This window comes from Lactuca virosa, chromosome 4, assembly GCF_052849685.1.
Source record: "Lactuca virosa cultivar CGN04683 chromosome 4, Lactuca_virosa_CGN04683_v6, whole genome shotgun sequence".
In the NCBI taxonomy this organism is placed as follows: domain Eukaryota; kingdom Viridiplantae; phylum Streptophyta; class Magnoliopsida; order Asterales; family Asteraceae; genus Lactuca; species Lactuca virosa.
Window position 1 is genome coordinate 527,081,305 of NC_136429.1, and position 5,874 is coordinate 527,087,178.

The 5,874-nt window shown below is 40.3% G+C and overlaps 1 non-coding gene across 1 annotated transcript; it reads left to right on the forward strand.

The window, feature by feature from the left end:
* Positions 1 to 5,461: 5,461 nt before the first annotated feature.
* LOC145110079 (small nucleolar RNA R71) lies at positions 5,462 to 5,568 on the forward strand. Its single transcript, XR_013709462.1, has one exon. It is a non-coding gene; the product is annotated as a small nucleolar RNA R71 (small nucleolar RNA).
* Positions 5,569 to 5,874: the final 306 nt, after the last annotated feature.

Sequence of the window (5,874 nt, forward strand, 5' to 3'; positions counted from 1 at the left end):
ATTGCATCCATCAAACTAAGCGAGGTTGTGTTTTTGTCCCATGATTTCACTAGAATAAAGGGGGCCACAAATGCACTATAACGTATATTGGCTCAATTAAACATTTGAGCTCTCATCGGATCATCCTATACAACACTAGTAACTTAAGTTCAATCTATTACTAGATTAAATTATTAGATTATTATTTCAAACCTATGAATGTTAAATTTTTAAAATTTAAAATTTTCTAGTAATTTACTTTTTCTTTACTTTTTCGACCCCCTACCCCACACTTATTACATACAATGCCCTCATTGTATGCATAAAATAAATTAAAAACAAGAAAAGGGAGAAAAAGGAACATACTCCCCTGGGATAGTAGAGGCGTGATCGAACTCCAATATGTGGATGAAATGTGCATCTTAAAAATGGACCTCTTCTAAATAGGAACTTGGATCTTGATCTTGTAATGTGCCAACAAACATGGAATCGAAACTTCAATCTTCAACAAATGTGGTGCAAATCGCATGATGGTGAAGAATAATGTGGGAAAGCATACGCCACATTTAATGGTAGAGGAAACGAGCAATAAGTGTCGTCATGATAACTCCAAACAAAATGGTAGTGAACCATGTAGTAAATATGAATGAAAAGGCTTTATTTTTGTGAAAATAGAATACTCACGACGTGAGTAATAAGGATCACAACGTGAAAACGCGAAAACGTGGATTCTAAAACTCTTCATAACTGAGCTCACGACGTGAGGATAAAGGCCTCACGACGTGAAAACTGGGCGAACAAAAATTGAAACTGCCCATTCTTCTTCTTTATTAATTTTGGCATTTCACCCCAATATCTTAATGGATTAAGACTCTTCCAAATGCAGAATTTAAATAACCCTTCTCTAACTCTATCCTTCATCTTGACTCACCCCACACTTATTTCTAATCGTGGGTCTCGACTCTCGACTCTAAACTCTAAACGACGCTTGGCTAAACGTATACGCTCTCACCTCGACTTTCCTTTCCCGTGACTCCTTTAGCAAATCTAGAAATAACCACCAAAGAAAATAGAAAAGTAACATAATAATTTAAAGAGTTTTACAAGACAAATCAAATTCCAAAAACAAAAGAAAAACCAAATCAAACTAAATTAAACTAAAAACTAAAAATAAACAAAATAAAATGATCAATCGTCATCTTCATCCTCTTGCGCTCCGCTAGTACCTGCTCCATCCCCTCGTGGCATCCATAATTCTTCCCATGTCGGGATATACGGGCAATGTGGCGGCACAGTGGGTGGTTGAATCACACCCAAATGGGAATAAATACCCTCGATAAGTTGGGTATTATATGTAACACCCCCATGAAGGTTGTCTAAATATGAACCCATCCGACTTTGGAATGGGTCGGTGGGCATCCCTCCTTCAAACCGTTGAACTCGGCCCGTATCTCCACGTGCTCGCACATTCCGTCGACAAGGTCTCGGTTGCGGCTGCTGCTCGGGTTGGTCACTCGGTTTCTCATCACCATCATCATCAGAATGCACAATCCCCTAATGTGATACATAATTCCTTACCACCCTCATTGTCTCCAAATATCCCAAATTAAATTCATTCCCCTCCATACAAGTCAAGGATCGTGTGATGTCGGGAACTATGACACCGTAAGACCGGGCCAAACGGGTGATAAAGTGGCCTCCACAAATAGGGCTCCCAGGGCGGGAACTCACAACATAATCCCCCAAGTAGCGGGCCAGAAAGTACGGGATGTTGCAACACACTCCCGACTATAAAATGGACCATAAAAAGAACAAGTTCATCTTGGTAACCTTGTCCCCATGGCGTCTGTGGTTGATAGAAAATGTGATGATTCGGTGGATAAGGCGGTGAATGGGTGATTTGATGCTGCTTTCCGGCAACACCCCGGAATTGAAAACTCCGGATGCAATGTTACTCCAAAACTCAACCCCCGATGCCCCATTCTCATTACCACGGGCAGCCTCCTTCAAAAACATCGCGAACTCATGAGTCATGGCCTATTGAGCCCCATACAACCCCATCCTCCAAGAAAACTCAACCAACCTACATTCCCGGTACTCTCCACCTAGATGGAAAACCAAGGCTTATTGGTAGGTCGGGTCTTGTACATTCTCATGGAATTCCACAGTTGAAAAGAACTCCACACATAACTCCTTATAGACCCTTTCCTGGATAGCAAACAAATTATGCCACCCCTTGCATGTAAAATAAAATCCGTTTCCCACAAATAATTTCGTAAGAAACGGGGACAACCGATCAACAATGCCGACCTCTCTCAATCTTGACCAATTAACAGTTAGTGCAACAGCAATTTCCCGTTTGTACAACCATCCTAACCAGTTGTTGCAACGTGTAAAAACATCCCGAGATAAAGTTGTCGGGAAAACATAAAACGTGTGCAAACTAGCCACCCCTGTTGGAACCTCGCGCCTAGGAGCCATTTATGCAAAACAAGAAAACAACAAAAACCAAACAAGAGACACCCAACAGATTAGAATTAAACAGAACAAGGTTTAATAAACGCCCAAAATTCACGTCGTGAATTCCCAGGAATTCACGTCGTGATTTCGTCCATACAAGTCAGAATCGGTCAATGCCGTGTTTGAATCGGGCCAATATAATGGTTGGGGTTTATTCCTAGAACAAGTCTAAGCACATTCATTCAACATGCAGTGGCTATAACATGAATTTTGGGGCACATTTCAACAATTCACTAAACACCAAACCCTAGCCCTTAATTCAACTATTAAAACAAAATTAATTACTAAAAACAAGAAATAAATACCTTAGAATGAGAGTTACGTAATCAAAAGTGGAAAATTGAGTGTAATATGGCCGAAATCGGAATGGGGGACCAGCACAAAATACCTTCACTTCATGAGGAATAAAGAAAGTGGTTTAGGTCAAAGCGTTCCCTATCCCTTATCTATGGTCCCGTGATCTTTTCAAAATTCACGTCGTGAATTCTAAAGATTCACGTCGTGAGTTGTCTTGGGCTGTGCAGTTGGGCCATCCAATTAAACAATAAGTGGGTTGGGACATGTATTGGGCTAACAGATAATGAGTCCGTAAGTCCTCCTGGACTCACGTTGTGAATCATATAGACTCACGTCGTGAAGTCTGTCTGGGCATATTATTTCTTAATAAATCCAAATTGTTATTAACTATAATTCTTAATTTATTACCACTTAATTTTAGGGACCCCACACTTAGTGTTTTATCATACATAAAATGATTTAGATGATACGACTGATTTTCCTAAAATTTAAAATTAAAATGAAAAGAAAAAAAAATTCAAACCGAACTCGGGTTGCCTCCCGAGAAGCACTTCTTTTTTATGGAGTCGTGAGCCGGACTCCATGTCTCCCTACGTTGAGTTGTCAGAGGAGTCCATCACCACCTGAACCTTCTGCTCTTTCCATCGCCTCTTGTATGCTTGAACTCGTCTAATGTACGCCTTCTTCGAGTTCTCTTTTTTAGCTTTCACCTCGTCTATATCAAGCTTTCTTTTGATCCCTTCAGTCTCCAATTTTTCTTCATTCTTCTTAAGCTCCATAGGAACCTTTTCTTCTTTTACCACCGAACTCATCTCCTTAGATGTAACCTCGTCTTCATCCTCATCACTCAATACTTCATCGCTTTCCTTACTTACCCAAGAAGTTGGATTTGTATAGGCAATGACTTCAACTAAAAACACGACGGATGCTCTCGGTTTTGTTCGTTTGACTTGTTGAATTGTTTTCATCTCTTCTTCTATCAACTTCTCCAATTCCCCAAGTTCATCATCTTCATCAATGTTACAAACCTCATTTTGAACATCATTTCCCTTGAAATCTTCTTCTATTCCAAAAATTTCCTTCTTATCTCCAACTCTTAAAGTCAGCTTGGATTTGCGTATATCAACCAAAGCTCCAACAGTATTAAGTAATGGGCGACCAAGAATAATTGGAACATCGGGATCTTCTTTCATATCTAAAACCACAAAGTCTATTGGAAAAACGAATTTCCCAATTTTCACTAAAATATCTTCCACAATGCCCTGGGGTTGTGTCACTGAATGGTTTGCCATGTGAATAGTCATTTTTGTAGCCTTCAACTTCTGAATATTCAACTTCTGATAAAATGAATAAGGCATCAAATTTATGCTAGCCCCAGAATCGGCTAAAGCATAAATATTCATATTATTCCCAAATTCACATGGAAGAATGAGGCGTCCAGGATCTCCCATCTTCTCAGGTAACTCTCCCATCACTACTTTTGAACTTTGTTCACTTAAAATAACTTTGAAAATTTTCTTCAATTGTTGACGAGTGTCTATTAAGTCTTGTAGGAACCTTGCATACTCGGGAATTTTGGCTAATGACTCGACAAAAGGAGTATTAGTTGGTATACCCTTCACGTGCTTTATGAACTCCAAATGCTCCCTTCCCAATGGACTAAGATCAGCTCGGGATGAAAACGGTAAAGGCGGACGATAAGCCGGAACAATTTTTGAAGTTTTCTGTACAGACTGATCCCACGTCGTGAGCATAGCGGGCTCACGTCGTGAGTTTGGTATTCAGCAGAATTTTGATTTTCGATCTTTAACTTCTTCGGTTCTGGTTCGGGCTGCCTTGGCTCCACTTCTAATGCTTCTAGGAACTCAGAGATGGCCTCTTCTTCAGTTTCGATCATCATAACATGGGATTGAGCACTCTTTTCGGAAAATTGTGTGGATAATTTGTTGCTCACCAAAGTAGTTAGTTGACCAATTTGGACTTCGAGATTATGGATCGATGCTTGATGATTTCTTAATGAAGCTTACTGGTCAATCATCATTGTCTGCTGTTCTTTCATCATTTCATGTGTTCCTTCAGCACTGCATAAGTATCATCATGCCTTTTCTCGGAAACTTCCATAAATCGGGTCAACATGTTTTCAAAATCTACTTTCTTCTCGGCTGGTGGTTGCTCTTTTTGGTAGAAGCCTCAGCCTGTCTGCTTATATTTTTCTTCCTTCTGCTTCTTGTATTCATCATATGGTAGCCACTCCTTCTTTGGTTTTCTCCAGTCTTCATCATACTTATCCCCACTCGAGTAGCAAACTTGAGCCTGCTTGTTCCCATGTTCATCCAAATGGCAATCTCTAGTAAAGTGTGGACCATTGCATCTCTCACAACCAACTCTAATTGCATGAATTGATTGGTCCATTTGGGTCAATCTCCGACCCATATTATTCAACATCGCCATCATAGCAGCCATCTCTTCAGAATGTGCACCCCCACTGCCTTTTACTCCATCTTGTCTTGGGTTATGGTACTCACGAGAGTGCTTTGCGAATTCTTCAACCAACACCTTGATCTGATTTGGATTTTTCTTTGTAAGTGGCCCTTGAGAATCAAGGAGTTGCCTTGTCATGACATTGACCCCGTCATAAAATATGGACACTTCTTGTTGAATGTTAAGGTCATGTTGAGGACAATTCCTTAACAACCCTTTGTAGCGCTCCCATGCCTCGTAAAGTGACTCACCTGGATTTTGCTCAAAATTGGCTATCGCCTTTTTGAGTTTAGCTATCTTTGATGGTGGGAAAAATTGGTCCAAAAATTGTTCGCGCATCTGAGCCCAAGTAGTGATTGCACCAGGTGGAAGTGCTTTTAACAACTCTTTCGCAACTCCCTTAAAAGTAATGGGAAGCATCCTTAGCAAGACGGTATCTCTATTAACATTCGGGACATTGAAATAATCCGCAATGTCATTGACCTCATCTAGATGTTTAAAAGCATCCTCATGATCTTTCCCATAAAATGGAACATCCTTAAGTGCAGTAAGGATGTGTCCCTTCAGCTCGAATGTGGTAGTGGCAGGAATCGCGGA